Here is an 8,634-nt window from a genome sequence, read left to right as displayed (position 1 = left end):
GATTGATAAGTTGTTAGAAAATTTTATTTATTATTTTTACTTTCATAATTCTTGTAGTGGACAGACGGGTGAGAAGTTATTTGTCAAATTGACTTCTTCCTTTGTGTAGATTAAAGTGAGTGTGAATAAATTATGGTCACTAACTTCTTTGGTGGGCATTTGAAGAATTGAAAGTTTCTTTTTGTGGAGAGTACCACACATTAGTATGTAAAAGGCGGATTTTGGATGAATGAAATTTGAGATCTCAATTCTAGTGGTAGATTGCATCTGAGTCATTCATTCAAATCTTGATTAAGATCGATTATGGAGTGACTCAATCGAGAACAAGGTTCCAAATTTGACCTCTAGATCTTTGATTCTAAGAGGTAATCTAATTCTAGCCTCTCTTGGTTTATCCGAATTTTGTATAAGAAGGTGTTAATTTCTTTGATTCAAGTGTTCTTGCTCAAAAAAACTTTGATCGTTGAGCTGAGGATTAGGGTTGCCTTATCACCTATCGACCTAGGGTTGTGATAGAAATCTATAAAAATACGCTTTTTGAAGCTTAGATTCATAAACCACCATGTACCAATGTAGGGCTTAAAAGATTCAATAATTTAGAAATTAAAAAAAATAATAATAAATAAATAAATGGTGACACGGTCGAATCACACTTACTCATGTCATTGATCGTTACCTCATAAACCATCTAAAAATCGGAAAATACCATGAGTGAGTATAAAATACTCAGTAAGCAACTTATCTATAGACTCTAATTGATTCATGTTATGGCTATGTACCAAGTCTCGAGGTTACCGATAGTCTAAGACTATCATCACATAGTATCTCATGTACCAAGTTTTTACTAAACTGTTGACTCTTATTTCATAGTATCTCATGTATCGACCCTACCAAGGCTACCATCACCATCTTTCAATTGTTAATACGATATATAAAGACCGCAACTATAAATAGTATTACACCCTTGATCGTAAAATATCGATTGCTTGTTGCACCTTGTGAATTGCGTGAATGTAGGACACTCACCTATATAATCATGTGTTTAGTGTGGAGACAAAGCACACGTTTGAGTTTGAGCAGTGACTTAGTAACCCAACATCTATCTTTTATTAGAAGTAAAGGAGCTAAGGCAAACAAAGCAATAACCCTTACTCAAACACCTATAACCCAGATTGGAGGAACCACCTGAATCAAGTAAAAATCAATTTATCCGATTTGGCCAACATAATCGAAGTGCAATTGGAGTAAGGCAGAGGTTGCCTCAAGCTCAGGGAGTTAACAACTCTCAACATATAGGAGTCTATGACAAAGAATGATGGAACAAGTTTCTCTAAGAAACTTGGAGATACAAATGAGACAGCTAGCCACTAAACTAAGAAGTAGACCTCAAGGGAAGTTCCCTACCAACACTAAGAATCCCAAGAGAGAAAAGGAGCAATGTCAAGATATTAAACTTAGAAGTAGCAAGACATTGGATAAAAACTCAAGCTCTAAGAAATCACAGTTGTCTGAGAAACTAAGAGGAGCAAGAAGGAAGATGTGAATGAAATAGAGTAGCATATAAGCAAACCTCAAGAGGATATACAAAATAAAGAAGAAAAACTAAAGGAAGATGAGGAAGACCACACTTTAAAGAAGGGTTAAACTAAGGAGGCTCATCTTGAGTAGTTTATAGACATTCTAAAACAGATTCACATAAACAACCCTCATCCTCTGGTGGAAACTTTGAAGCAAATACTATATGTGAAAGTTTTTAAGCACATATTTAACATCGAGAAGAAATTTAAGAAATTTAAAAATAATGTTTTTAAATCATCAGTGTATTGCAATCTTGAAAACAAACCCTAAACCCTAATAGATTCATTACACCTAGAAGGGAAAATAGTGGATATCTTGATTCACCATACTAGAGTATGAGAGGCAGACAATGATCCTTCTATTATTTTTGCAAGAACTTTTATAAAAATAGGGAGGACAATAGTGGATGTTTATCAATGGACAATTACATTGAAAATGAATGATCAGTAAGTGAGCTTAATGTTAGTGAAAGCTTAAGACATCCTGAGGAGATTAAAAAGTGCTCTTGTCATGACCAAATTTATGATGCATCAAAATACAGACCATCTCGATGAAATATGTTATAAAAAAGCGATATATTTTTTCGCTTTTAAAATGAAAGAAATCAAGCAAATAAATACACACATTAAAATAACACAATTTAAATGCATACATTCGCTCCTGCGCTATTTAAAATACAAAGATCACTTGCAATGGAAGAATTACAAAAATCATGTACAAATAAACAAAAGATTAAAAAAATTATAGTCAACAAGGTTGCCTCCACAGCCACACGACCCACGACCCAGCACACCCCCACAATGACCCGTGCTCTATTGCTCATCTAAAAACAAAAAATATAACAAGAGTGAGTATAAGGTACTCAGTAAGCAAGCTATTTGTAGACTCTCGCGGAAACTTGTTCATTTACACAGAATCTAAAGCTATGTGCTTATAATTACCCCTAAAGTTAGCCTTAACCTATCTAGGTCTCTATGTACCAAAACCCTATACATACATCCCATGTGGAGTGTTCTAACCCCCATGGGGTCATAAACTTCAAGGTTTTGGGTACTCTACACGGTTTACGCATACCTAGGCCCCTCATAATATTTGTGCGAAATGCACCTCGAATCAATATGCCTCAACATGTATGCTCACAAGGTCGAGCCCAGGGTAAGTCTAATAAGTATGGAGGAGCCCTTTTGCTCTAACGTAATATACATACTTCACACCTAACTATTTACTGAATTCCAACCAGCGGATTCTCCCTAGTGGTGTCGGGTTATAACTACCTGTTATATTGCCTTTTTAGGCGAAAATTGTAAATAGTCTGTCGCATCACCCTTCTAAGCAAAGACAGTAAATGACTTGTTCACGCCCCCTCTTGGGCTAGACAGTAAACTACATGTCACGTTGTTCTTCCAAGTAGAGACAGTAACTAACCAAGCTCCCCCACTAGGCACAACCAAAACTAGCCTCAGTAACGTAGCCTATATGACTCCTGAAACTCACTAAGGGTGACAATTGAGCTAAATGTACCAAATAGACCCTAACCCCTCTTGGTTAGTATACAAATTAGGGTTGCACCCGTCCTTACAAGATACCTGGTCAACCTAAAGAAAATAGTGGGACTTGTAACTACGTTCTAGTACCTTAGTAATGTAAAATAGTGGTTCTTGATCTATAACCAACATAGCAAACACTCTAGGGCACATAACGATCATTCAAAGGATAACTGGGCATAAACAAGATTCCTAACCCCTTAGTATGCATCTAAAGACAATCATAACATACATCATGCTCAACATGTTCAATACAAGGAATAAAATTAACCTAGGCAGGCTGGAAAGCAGATAAACATGTCCAAACTATCCAAGTTCTCAAACATGAATAACTAAAGCTATAAACCTGTAAATTGTGCTAAACGGTAAACTATACACGTTTCTAGGTTTAATTATCATGTTACTAGGTCAATTAGGTTCTCAGATATGATTTCTAATCATATGCCCCTTGTCCTATCAACTAGTACTACTTGATACCTGCTCCATATGGCTACTTACTTGCTCGTGCGTGTTTGAGCTCCTGTTCCTCAACCTTCCCAAAGTTGTTTTCCTTCTAAGTTTCTAAGGTAGGCTGCAAATTGTGTCTAGTTTCTGAAACAATAAACAATTTCACTAAATTTCTAGGGTAGGTGCAAATTATCTTTCACTCCCTCATGACATTAGAAAGATAATTTCCCTGAAGATCGAAAGGCCGAAAGGCCGAAAGGCCTTTAGTACGTGGAGGAACATTAAGTAGGATATTGCCATAAGCTATTCCAAATGACTAGGGTTGCTTAGGCAAAAGTGGTAAATCCTCAAGGGACTTCACACGATTAGCTTAAGATACTCATGAGATGTGGAGTTTGACGTTTTGATGTTGTAGTGGGTACGGATGCTAGTAAGACTTTGGTCGATTCCAGGAAAAGAACTAGAATAGTAAACACACCATAGGAAATGTTGAGGTGTAAGCAAATGTCTTGCCACCCATGGGGCATTGATGCTAACCACGAGGGAGCACCCTTACTATTTCACGACGGAGCAAAAATAGGATGTCGTGATGAACTTTAAGTATCACCTAAGAGGGGTGTTGAGACAAAGTAGGTGATCCCCAACAGTACCTGAGAGGGATATGGTACATGAGTAGATTTTCTATAGTAGTGCCTAAGTGGGGGTACTATAAGAGGATACAAATCTCGAGAAGCATAGAAGATAGGTCCTAATGGAAAGACAAGTAGGTTCGACATAATGTAGGATGTTGTGAATGGCGATGTCACAACTAACCCGTTGTATATTCACGATGTAGTAAGTTGTTTCCTACGTCTCATACTATGAAAAGAGTTGAACTTAGACAATGACTCACGAATTTGAATTGGCTACCATAGTGGTTGCGTTAAAAATGTAAAAGCACTACTACACAGAGTTAAGGGAACGACATAAGAGAACTCTAAGAACACAAGGTATTTGTCCACCTGAGTGAGAAGCTTCATATGAGTCTATTGAAGCTCGTCCTCGTTGACTTACAGTTGCCACAAGTGTGGTCAATGACACAAGATTCGCGAGCATCAGAAGGAGACTGTGATGCATGGGTGGAAGCCCTAGAGCTGTCATGCCATAATAGAACCTGGGAGTACCAAGATTTGGGCAGATTTAAAGTCCATTACTAGTGACAAACACTTTATATGATCTTGGTACTGGTAAGTCACATGCACTCCTAATTAAACTTAAGAACAATTCAAACTATGTACATATGAAAATTNAAAAAAAAAAAAAAAAAAAAAAAAAAAAAAAAAAAAAAAAAAAAAAACATAACAATAGGAAGTTACCCATGGAATAAAAAAACATAACAATAAAATAATCAAATCACATCACTTCCTTATTAAGATATAATTAATATTTGATCATAAAATATTATATATGTATATATATTAGAATGCACCAAGAGGAGTTGAAGGCTCTTGCTAGGTCTAGAAAACCCTTGCAACAAGCTTCCTACAAACGTTCTCCAATTTTTCCAATACCATAATCTCCACCTAAAGCAATAACACTATTGATCGAAAGAAGCCTATATTGACATTGAAAATAAACTAGAGTATCTTCCAAATTAACCAAAATGACCCCAAAATTTAAAATCAAAGAAGAAACTTTTTAATATTTGATAATACAATAATTGAGATAAACTAAAGAGCCTTTCTTGCTGAGACTAAAAGCAAATTATGGAAAAAAACATGATTGGTTTCCATCCCTAAGTGAAAGAGGCTAGAAAATGATCACCAAGAATTGATTTTGCATTAATGATTACCAAGTGAAGGAGGCTAGAAAATGATACTTGAACAGTATGTTGCATTAATGTGTGTTTCTAGTAGGTCTCTTGTCAAAGATCCAGCACCAACAAGTTCCAGTTGCCCCTTTTCAATTCTTGAAAAGCAAACATATAGTTTTCAGAACTACAGTACAGAGTTTAGAGCTACAGAATAAATGGTTACCAATTTTCAATCTCACAGGAAAGGCTGATGTATTTAGTTTTAGGATTTATTGATGGTCATTGGTTATATACTCTAACATAGCTGACGATAATTCTAGCTATGATAGAGTAGTCACTAATTCTATTGAAAACCATTGTAACTTGTTGAAGAGGTGTGTGCGCATTGTATAAAGATATTCAATTACATAATAACATTGGTAGGATTTTCCAAATCTGGCTAAAGCAAAATCACATTGTCACAAATTTCAAAACCAATCATGACTGGTTTCCATCCCTGGATTACGATTAACAAGAATTGATTTTGCATCAATGATTTACCAATTGAAAGAGGCTAGAAAATGATATCTTTTAACTGTACGTTGCTTTTGAAACGCAATAGAAAATTATAGTACCATAATCAATATGAACGGTAGATGCATTGGACTGAAATATGAAGCAACCGCAAGAAATGGCTTTTAGAAATTACAAAAGCTGGGGAGGGATGACAAGTTTGAGTAAAATGCTCAAGTTACCAACGATTTAGCTTTTAATGCATCCTAATTCTTAATTCAAAAGATTTGAAAGCATGCAACTCATAATAGATAAAATATCCAATCATCATAGTTATATGCATGTAATAAGCAAGGGGCAGCCCAAAAATATGACCAAATCATTGATCCAAACAGTTTGCAACTCATAATAGATAAAATATCCAAGAAATTCAGAGAACTTTCGGAAACTCACAGCCATTTGTCTGCGGACAAGGATTGAAGTCTGAAACGAAATCGAGCATCCTATTTTAACTTCTTTCAAGTTCCACCTGCACCGCAAAAGTTAAGACAAACGAAAATTGAAACATGATAAACAATAGACCAATTAACTAAAGAAAAGCAAACTTCCATTAAATTATTGACCTGCTCTTCTATCGACATTATTGGACTCGAAGTAGGACCAGAAGCATAATCCAGAATTAATGTGAAAACCCTCTGGTAATCAGATAAAGTTGCAATTACAATAATCATTCCCATGTTGAACGGAGAATTTTGGCGAAGTGAAATGAGTTAATTTGGGGATAAGAAGGAAAGGATTGTATAACAACAAAATTATCTCCACATTTTTCACCAAAAGAAAAGGGGCTGGGAAAGAATTCTAATATAAAGGCAAGCAACTGGCAGAGTCAGATTAGGTAAAAACAAAAATCCAACCTAATTTTACACATCATTTTTTTCCATCCGTAATTGAATGATAATGGGTGCTTGTATTGCAAGATTTAAATTTGATGTTCAAATGAAATTTACCTTGTTTTCATGGTGAAGAACGCAAGGGTTGAAATATTGAGTGATTGAATACAAATTTCACAATTGCCTCCACGAATCTCACTCTCTTCTCATTTTCAAACCCATATTCCTCTATCCCTTCGTGCTCCTCCAATACCCTCCACGAATGCGTCGACTTCAACACATCCAAACTGTTGCCATTAAACGCTTCCTTGTTTTCGCCTTCGGATCCACCTGCATCCATGCGCAGGTCTTCTATGAAATCCTCATCGTTGTTTTCGTTTGCTTGGCGGCGAGAGTATTTTTTCTGTAGTGTAGGGTAGGGGAAGTGGAGGGGAGCAGAGTATTTTGCGCGCGGAACAAACGAAAAGAAGGAAATTGCGCGCGGAAAAAAAAAAAAAAAATTAGAAGGCAAGAACCAAAGAGAACGCGCTCACTCTAAGGAGTTTGGAGAAAGATAAATGGAAAAATAAATCTGTTTCGTGGGCGTTTCGAACTCAGGACTATCATTTAAAATGGACACACGCGTGCCAATTATACCCATAGCGAACTTGAATCAAAGAGTCTTTAAATCAAATAAGTGTTTTAGTTTAATCAGTATCACACATCTCCAGATTCAATCGAACTCAAACTCGTACAGCAGAGATAAAACTTTCGAAGACCATATCTCATTCGATTCTGGTTTGTTTTGAACAAATAACCACTCTTTTTCATACGTTTTTTCATCATCTATAAAACGATGCTCATAAAAAGAGTAAAAATTTTCAAAATCTGGACATTTATACCCTCCAAAAAGTACTTCCAACTATGTCGAAACTTTTGGAGACCATAACTTTGAGCTCCGTTGATCAAATTTGATGAATTTTTTTTTGATTCCATGTAACTTTTCGAGAGCTATGTCCTGGCAAGTCGCCGGAGGCGGCTTGTCCGACCCTTCAACCCAAAAAACGGTCGTTTTGGGTCTCAAATTGGATTACACAATGTTTTTCTTCAAGTTTTCATCTTTTTGCAGTTTGAAACCAGCACTTCCCAACTCTAGAATGATTCATATTTTGTGTTCTTCATTCACATATATGAATGTACTATATAGTTTGGGGGGAGTATGGTCGCACGGCCGGACATTGGGATGCTGCGGCGGTGCCTCCCATCCATGAGTATGCTTCAAAATGTACTCCTAGGAGGTGACTAGTCTACATGGAGTAACTGCATGGGGAAATTCGAACTTATTTTCTGGATTAGCAGATAGAGATTCTCACTCTCCCTACCTGCTTTCCTCATTGTAAATGTATTAGTATGATGGAAATTCAAGTTCTCTTATCAATTCAACTATTCTAACGATACCCATCGATGAGATTGAGCATATATGAAATAAAAAATTGATGTTCCTCAATGAGCTGGTTTTTGATACCTTCACAAAGAAACTTCCACTATAGCAACAAATTCATTCTTAAAAGTGAGAAACTTTTAGTTCCATCAGTGAACAATTCCTCCATACATATCTGTTATCAATACACCAGCTCCTTGTCCACTGCCATCAACATGGATTCCCAAGCACCAACTGAAGGGTATGGAAGATCAAGACGATGGCATATAACAATTTACCAACAACAAGACTCACCCAGATCGTCCAACACCATCCATCTATTTTTCTTACTTCGAACTATTCATCAAAATTGTATTCATTTATAAACATATAACGAAAAGAATAATACTTTGAAAGGGAAACCCTCGCACACCCAAAACCCTCGGAGGTTAACCCGCACTCCCCCCGCCCACCCTCGCACACCCTGCACGC

At 36.4% G+C, this 8,634-nt stretch overlaps 1 long non-coding RNA gene across 3 annotated transcripts; it reads right to left on the bottom strand.

The window, feature by feature from the left end:
- Positions 1-2,134: 2,134 nt before the first annotated feature.
- LOC111784488 lies at positions 2,135-7,213 on the bottom strand. 3 transcript variants are annotated; one of them, XR_002813544.1, is made up of 5 exons: positions 6,861-7,213; positions 6,307-6,382; positions 5,401-5,516; positions 3,621-4,722; positions 2,135-2,401 (listed from the first exon to the last, which is right to left on the bottom strand). It is a non-coding gene; the product is annotated as an uncharacterized LOC111784488 (long non-coding RNA). The 3 variants fall into 3 exon arrangements; XR_002813545.1 differs by having other exon boundaries at positions 4,571-4,722; positions 6,861-7,191; XR_002813546.1 differs by lacking the exon at positions 3,621-4,722 and having other exon boundaries at positions 6,861-7,191.
- Positions 7,214-8,634: the final 1,421 nt, after the last annotated feature.

This window comes from Cucurbita pepo, unplaced genomic scaffold, assembly GCF_002806865.2.
Source record: "Cucurbita pepo subsp. pepo cultivar mu-cu-16 unplaced genomic scaffold, ASM280686v2 Cp4.1_scaffold000213, whole genome shotgun sequence".
Taxonomy (NCBI): Eukaryota; Viridiplantae; Streptophyta; class Magnoliopsida; order Cucurbitales; family Cucurbitaceae; genus Cucurbita; species Cucurbita pepo.
The sequence above is the reverse complement of the archived record's forward strand: the minus strand, read 5'-3'. Positions and strand labels throughout refer to the sequence as shown.